Source organism: Oncorhynchus tshawytscha, linkage group LG22 (genome assembly GCF_018296145.1).
Source record: "Oncorhynchus tshawytscha isolate Ot180627B linkage group LG22, Otsh_v2.0, whole genome shotgun sequence".
Taxonomy (NCBI): domain Eukaryota; kingdom Metazoa; phylum Chordata; class Actinopteri; order Salmoniformes; family Salmonidae; genus Oncorhynchus; species Oncorhynchus tshawytscha.
The window spans coordinates 18321447-18329366 of NC_056450.1; positions in this window are offsets into that span (position 1 = coordinate 18321447).

Genomic DNA, 7920 nt, shown 5'->3' on the forward strand with positions numbered 1-7920 from the left:
ATCATTTAGAATCTCCTCCTCATCAAGAAAAGTACATGAGCTAATTATAATACACAAAGTAAGCAAAACAATGAAATCATTCCAACATTGCCTTAAATGATTAATAAGATATTAATGAGATAGACCTCTATAAGCAATAGGCCTCTAACAATTGAGAGGTACTATCTGTTGCATAAGGGAATGATGAGCAGATAACAGGCAATCCGTGACTTTGATTAAGACATTAATGAACGAGCTAAGATGGATGTAGTCAATAAAACTATTTGTTCAGTACTTTTGAAATGTACAGCGACAGAATTCAGAACATGGGTCGTTCTTACAGTATTCTCCCTGTACACCAAGTCAGAACTGTAGGATCAATAAAGGGGGAATATAAGCAGACAAAGGAAGCTCTTACAATATTAGATTATTACATTTATCTAAAACAGGCTATAGTCTACATGTGTGCCACCAAGTCAGAACAGTAGGTTAAGTTATGAGGGGGAAAGGGTGAAAGGGTTATTAGGGTGAGGCACATGGGCTACTAACAGCCTATTACACAACATACACTTAGTATTACTTTCTTAGCTACTGTATACATATCCCCCTGGCATATTATGTCATTTTTGCAGCAGGCTACAATATATTTTTGGACTTACCGTTGTTGTGCTGTGTTAATTTGAACAGGAAGGTGGCGCGGCGGTACTTGTCATCAAACTTTGTCATCAGTCTGGCATTCTCTGGATTTATGGTGCTTTCAAGACAACTGGGAACTCTGAAAAAACAAGGTTGGTGATCTAGAAAGAGGCCAGAGTTCCCAACTTCGAATTCCAAGTTGGATGAATGTTCAAAACGTATTTTCCCAGTCAGAGCTTGTTTTTCCCCAAGTTCCCAGTTGTCTTGAATTCACTGAAGTCTGAGATTTCCCAGTCCCTAGTTGTTTTGAACACAGCAGAAGTCATGATGGATTGATGGATTTTCTGGGCCCCTGGTGTTGCGTGTGAAAGTTTATCCTTTTAAGCTTGGAAAAGAGATCCTTTCAGACAGATGTTTTATATCCTTAAACCCAGACTTGGACCACACACTCTCCACCGAATAGCAGGCAGGGGAAGCAAAATAGTGATTGCTTTGCAATGCTTGCAGTTAGCCACTGATTCCTTCCAAACCTCTCATTGTTGAATTTGCGATTTCCGACATGTTGTGTAATGTTTATGTCCAATGGCCAATGAGCACCAATACGTTTTATCTATAATTTCTCTTCATATGACAAGGATTTGCCAGTAGATTGTCGACGTGATTCATGATGATTTCTTGTCTAGCTTGCTAGCTAAGATTTTGAAAGTATGACATTAACATGATCAGTCCGACAAAAGCTACCGGTGAAAAGTGTAAGAACACCTACACCTACTCATTCAAGGGTTTTTCTTTATTTTTACTATTTTCTACATTGTAGAATAATAGTGAAGACATCAAACTATGAAATAACACATATGGAATCATGTAGTTACCAAAAAAGTGTTAAACAAATCTAAATATATTTTATATTTGAGATTCTTCAAAGTAGCCACCCTTTGCCTTCATGACAGCTTTGCACACTCTTGGCATTCTCTCAACCAGCTTCACCTGGAATGCTTTTCCAACAATCTTGAAGGAGTTCCCACATATGCTGAACACTTGTTGGCTGTTTTTCCTTCACTCTGTGGTCCAACTCATCCCAAACCATCTCAATTTGGTTGAGATCGGGGGATTGTGGAGGCCAGGTCATCTGAGGCAGCACTTCATCGCTCTCCTTCTTGGTCAAATAGCCCTTACACAGCCTGGTGGTGGGTTGGGTCATTGTCATGTTGAAAACAAATGATAGTCCCACTAAGCCCAAACCAGGCAGGATGGCGTATCTCTGCAGAATGCTGTGGTAGCCATGCTGGTTAAGTGTGCCTTGAATTCTAAATAAATAATAGACAGTGTCACCAACAAAGCACACTCACACGATTTATATTATTTTATTTAGCCTTTATTTAAACTAGGCAACTCAGTTCAGAAGAAATTCTTCTTTACACTGATGGCCTACCCAAAACCTAACCCGGACGATCTTGGGCCAATTTTGTGCCGCCCTATGGGAATCCCAATCACGGCCGGTTGTGATACAGCCTGGAATCGAACCAGGGTCTGCAGTGACCCCTCTATCACTGAGATGCAGTGCCTTAGACCACTGTGCCACTTGGGAGTCCGAGTGGTGCATAACACCTCCACCTCCTCCAAGCTTTACGGTGGGAAATACACTTCATCCATTAACCCACACCGCATCTCACAAAGACACGGCGGTTGGAACCAAAAATCTCCAATTTGGACTCCAGACCAAAGGACACATTTCCACCAGTTTAATGTCCATTGCTTGGTTTTCTTGGCCCAAGCAAGTCTCTTCTTCTTATTGGTGTCCTTTAGTAGTGGTTTCTTTGCAGCAATTCGACCATGAAGGCTTGATTTACACAGTCTCCTCAGAACAGTTGATGTTGAGATGTGTCTGTTATTTGAACTCTGTGAAACATTTATTTGGGCTGCAATTTCTGAGGTTGGTAACTAGGGTTGCAAGAGGTCAGAAACTTTCTGGGAAATTTCTGGAATTATTTAGGAAATTTGGGAATTATGCATAAATTCATCAAAAAAGTTAGTTTATAACAGTGAACCTTTTTTGTTGGATACACATAAGGCAATTCTAGGTCTTGTGGCATATTTTGGTTAAACTATCCCCAATTCAATGGAATTGCAACCCTCTACATTAGAGGTCGACCGAAACGTCGATACCGATTAATCGGCCGATTTTTTAGTTTTACATTTGTAATAATGACAATTACAACAATACTGAATTAGCACTTATTTTAACTTAATATAAAACATAAATAAAATCATAAATAAAATTTAGCCTCAAATAAATAATGAAACATGTTCAATTTGGTTTAAATAATGCAAAAACAAAGTGTTGGAGAAGAAAGTAATATGTGCCATGTAAAAATGTGTGCCATGTAAAATATGTGCCATGCATTTTAATGGAAATACCAAAAGCCCAAAATAGTGAGTGTCCATTTGCCAAAACATTGAAAATATTCCATTGTCTCTGTCAGGTCCACATTAGGTTAGACATTAGACATCAATACAAAAATAAGAAATGACTATGAAATAATATAATATTTCAGTTGTGTATATTACTTCGTTTTTATTTAATGACTTAACTGATTTTCATTCTTTAAAGTCACTTCATCTCTGTTCAGGCAGTAGCAGTCTGCCAGCCAAACCTAACGCAAACTGGCCCTAACCAGACTAGGAAAGAGGGATGCTGGCCTTGTAGGCAGAGTTCCTCTGTCCAGTGTCTGTGTTCTTTTGCCCATCTTAATCTTTTCTTCTTATTGGCCAGTCTGAGATATGGCTTTTTCTTTGCAACTCTGCCAAGAAGGCCAGCTTCCCGGAGTCGCCTCTTCACTGTTGACATTGAGACGAGTTTTACGAATACTATTTAATGAAGCTGATCTTCAGTTTCTTGGCTATTTCTCACATGGAATAGTCTTCATTTCTCAGAACAAGAATAGACTGACAAGTTTCAGAAGAAAGGTCTTTGTTTCTGGACATTTTGAGCCTGTACTCGAACCCACAAATGCTGATACTCAACTAGTCTAAAGAAGGCCAGTTTTGCTTCTTTAATCAGAACAACAGTTTCCAGCTGTGCTAACATAATTGCAAAAGGGTTTTCTAATGATCAATTAGCCTTTTAAAATGATAAACTTGGATTAGCTAACACAACGTGCCATTGGAACACAGGAGTGATGGTTGCTGATAATGGGCCTCTGTACGCCTATGTAGATATTCCATAAAAAATCTGCCGTTTCTCGCTACAATAGTGATTTACAACATTAACAATGTCTACACTGTATTTCTGATCAATCTTATGTTATTTTACTGGACATTTGTTTGTGCTTTTCTTTCAAAAACAAGGACATTTCTAACTGACCCTAAACTTTTGAATGGTAGTGTATGTCTCAAGTTTTGAGGGAACGTGCAATTGGCATGCTGACTACAGAAATGTCCACCAAAACTGTTGCCAGCGAATTTAATGTTAATTTCTCTACCATAAGCCACCTCCAACTTTCTTTTAGAGAGTTTGGCAGTACGTCCAACCGGCCTCACAACCATAGACCACGTGTAATCACGCCAGCCCAGGGGCTCCACATCCGGCTTCTTTACCTGTGGGATCATCTGAGACCAGCCACCTGGAAAGCTGATGAAACTGATAAGTATTTCTGTCTGTAATAAAGCCCTTTTGTGGGGAACAAATGTATCTGATTGGCTTGGCCTGGCTCCCCAGTAGGTGGGCCTATGCCCTCCCATGGCTGCTCCACTGCCCAGTCATGTGAAATCCATAGATTAGGGCCAAATGAAAATGAATTTCAATTGATTTTTTTTCCTTATATGAACTGTAACTCAGTAAAATCGTTGAAATTGTTAGATGATGGGTTTATATTTTTGTTCAGTATAGGTTTCATAATTGCTTAATGAAAATTGAACAGACTTCGGTCAATCAGTTGTCCATGCGCTGTCAACAGGATTGCCAGGTATAGCTCAAATTTGGAGCTCAATTACCCGTGAAAACCCACCCACAAGGTTTGAAAACTAGAGAGGAGTTGCCACATTTATCAATTAAACCCTTTTTCCATAAGTTATTGAGTGAATTAAGAGGAACATCCACATCATTTATAGCATAGGCAAAGAAGCTAAATTCAGGTTTCCATCAAAATAACAATTATTGCAAGTTTAAGAATATGGTGCAAGAGAAAAGATACATCACCATTATTTTCCATTAATGGATGTCTATTTAACTTGTTTTGACTCTTATGATTAAGCAATTTTGCCTGGGGAGGTGAGGTATATGGCCAATATACCAGGGCTAAGGGCTGTTCTTAGGACATAGCCCTTAGCTGTGGCTAATAACAGCCCTAAGCCGTGGAATATTGCCCATATACAGTTGAAGTCGGAAGTTTACATACACCTTAGCCAAATACATTTAAACTCAATTTTTCACAATTCCTGACATTTAATCCTAGTAAAAATGCCCTGTCTTAGGTCAGTTAGGATCACCACTTTATTTTAAGAATTTTGAAATATCAGAATAATAGTAGAGAATTATTTATTTCAGCTTTTATTTCTTTCATCGCATTCCCAGTGGGTCAGAAGTTAACATACACTAAATTCTTATTTGGTAACATTGCCTTTAAATTGTTCAACTTGAGTCAAACGTTTTGGGTAGCCTTCCACAAGCTTCCCACAATAAGTTGGGTGAATTTTGGTCCATTCCTCCTGACAGAGCTGGCGTAACTGAATCAGGTTTGTAGGCCTCCTTGCTCGCACACGCTTTCTCAGTTCTGCCCACCAATTTTCTATAGGATTGAGGTCATGGCTTTGTGATGGCCACTCCAATACCTTGACTTTGTTGTCCATAAGCCATTTTGCCACAACTTTGGAAGTATGCTTGGGGGTATTGTCCATTTGGAAGACCCATTTGCGACCAAACTTTAACTTCCTGACTGATGTCTTGAGATGTAGCTTCAATATATCCACATATAATGCCATCTATTTTGTGAAGTGGAACAGTCCCTCCTGCAGCAAAGCACCCCCACAACATGATGCTGCCACCCCCATGCTTCACGGTTGGGATGGTGTTCTTCGGATTGCAAGCATCCCCCTTTTTCCTCCAAACATAACGATGGTCATTATGGCCAAACAGTTCTATTTTTGTTTCAAAGGCCAGAGGACATTTCTCTAAAAAGTATGATCTTTGTCCCCATGTGCATTTGCAATCCGTAGTCTGGCTTTTTTATGGCGGTTTTGGAGCAGTGGCTTCTTCCTTGCTGAGCAGCCTTTAAGGTTATGTTGATATAGGCCTCATTTTACTGTGGATATAGATACTTTTGTACCTGTTTCCTCCAGAATCTTCACAAGGTACTTTGCTATTGTTCTGGGATTGATTTGCACTTTTGCATCAAATTACGTTCAATCTCTAGGAGACAGAACGTGTCGCCTTCCTGGGCGGTTTGACGGCTGCATGGTCCCATGGTGTTTATACTTGGTACTATTGTTTGTACAGATGAACGTGGTACCTTCAGGCATTTGGAAATTGCTCCCAAGGATGAACCAGACTTGTGGAGGTCTACAATTTTCTTCCTGAGGTCTTGGCTGATTTCTTTAGATTTTCCCATGATGTCAAGCAAAGAGGCACCGAGATTGAAGGTAGGTCTTGAAATACATCCACAGGTACACCTCCAAGTGACTCAAATGATGTCAATTAGCCTATCAGAAGCTTCTAAAGCCATGACATAATTTTCTGGAATTTTCCAAGCTGTTTAAAGGCACAGTCAACTTAGTGTATGTAAACTTCTGACCCACTGGAATTGTGAAACAGTGAATTATAAGTGAAATAATCTGTCTGTAAACAATTGTTGGAAAAATTACTTGTGTCATGCACAAAGTAGATGTCCTAACTGACTTGCCAAAACTATAGTTTGTTAACCAGAAATATGTGGAGTGGTTGAAAAACAAGTTTTAATGACTCCAACCCAAGTGTATGTAAACTTCTCACTTCAACTGTACCACAAACCCCTGAGGTGCCTTACTGCGAATATAAACTGGTTACCAACTTAATTAGAATAGTAAAAAGTAATTTGTCATTCCTGTGGTACACAGTCTGATATACCATGGCTTTCAACCAAATTAGGGCACAAACAACACCGTTTATAATTGTAACTAAATCCTGTTTGCGCATGCGCACAACTATATTTAAATCTGACAGGAGAGTTTGAGTGATGAAAGTTGGACAGAGGATCTCAATCTCTGTGCAAGAAACACTTGGATGAACTTTAAAAACTGAATGTTAGTCTATTTCTGGCAATCGTGCCATTAATATGTGCCAGATGTTAAGACTACGAACAGTTATAATGGACAATTTGCAAGATTGACTTGTTATTTGAAGAGGCATATGCTACTGACTAAAATCTGGGTTTATAATTGCAATTTAACTTTGCCATGGTTTTCTGGGCTAGATGCAGACAGCCTATAACCCCTGATAGGCCAACATCTAATTTCAGGTTAGTCCACAATGAAATTGACATTAAATGTGGAGAATAATGCATTTGCAATAGAGCTGTAACCATGATCACAATTGATTACTTCCAATTTAATTAACTAAACATGGCCATTAATAATTGCATAATTATTAAATATTTTGCCAGCTCCTGGTAGGCAACACAAGTGGCACAAATTGATTTGCAATGACTCCAGTGAAATCTTCCTTTCAACATATTTATTGCATCAAATGGTAGGCTACAGTAGCCTACAATAGCATAGAAATTAATAAACTACTTCATGGCCAACTGATGCAAATGTAGCCTATCATTTTCCACATTTAATGCAATTGTGAACTTTTTCCCATAACAGAAGCACGCGAGGGTGTTCCATAACTTCCATTCTAAATTCTACATGCGCATCGCTCCAGACACTAGAACTGACCATGAGTAAAACACTAAGCTTGATACGATTATCCATTATTATTTACTTCACCTTTATTTAACCAGGTAGGCTAGTTGAGAACAAGTTCTCATTTACAACTGCGACCTGGCCAAGATAAAGCAAAGCAGTTCAACACATACAACAACACAGAGTTACACATGGAATAAAAAAACATACAATCAATAATACAGTAGTAAAATCTATATACAGCATGTGCAAATGAGGTAGGATAAGAGAGGTAAGGCAATAAATAGGCCATGGTGGCAAAGTAATTACAATATCGCAATTAAACGCTGGAATGGTAGGATGTGCAGAAGATGAATGTGCTAAGTAGAGATATTGGGGTGCAAAGGAGCAAGATAAATAAATACAGTATGGGGATGAGGTAGATTG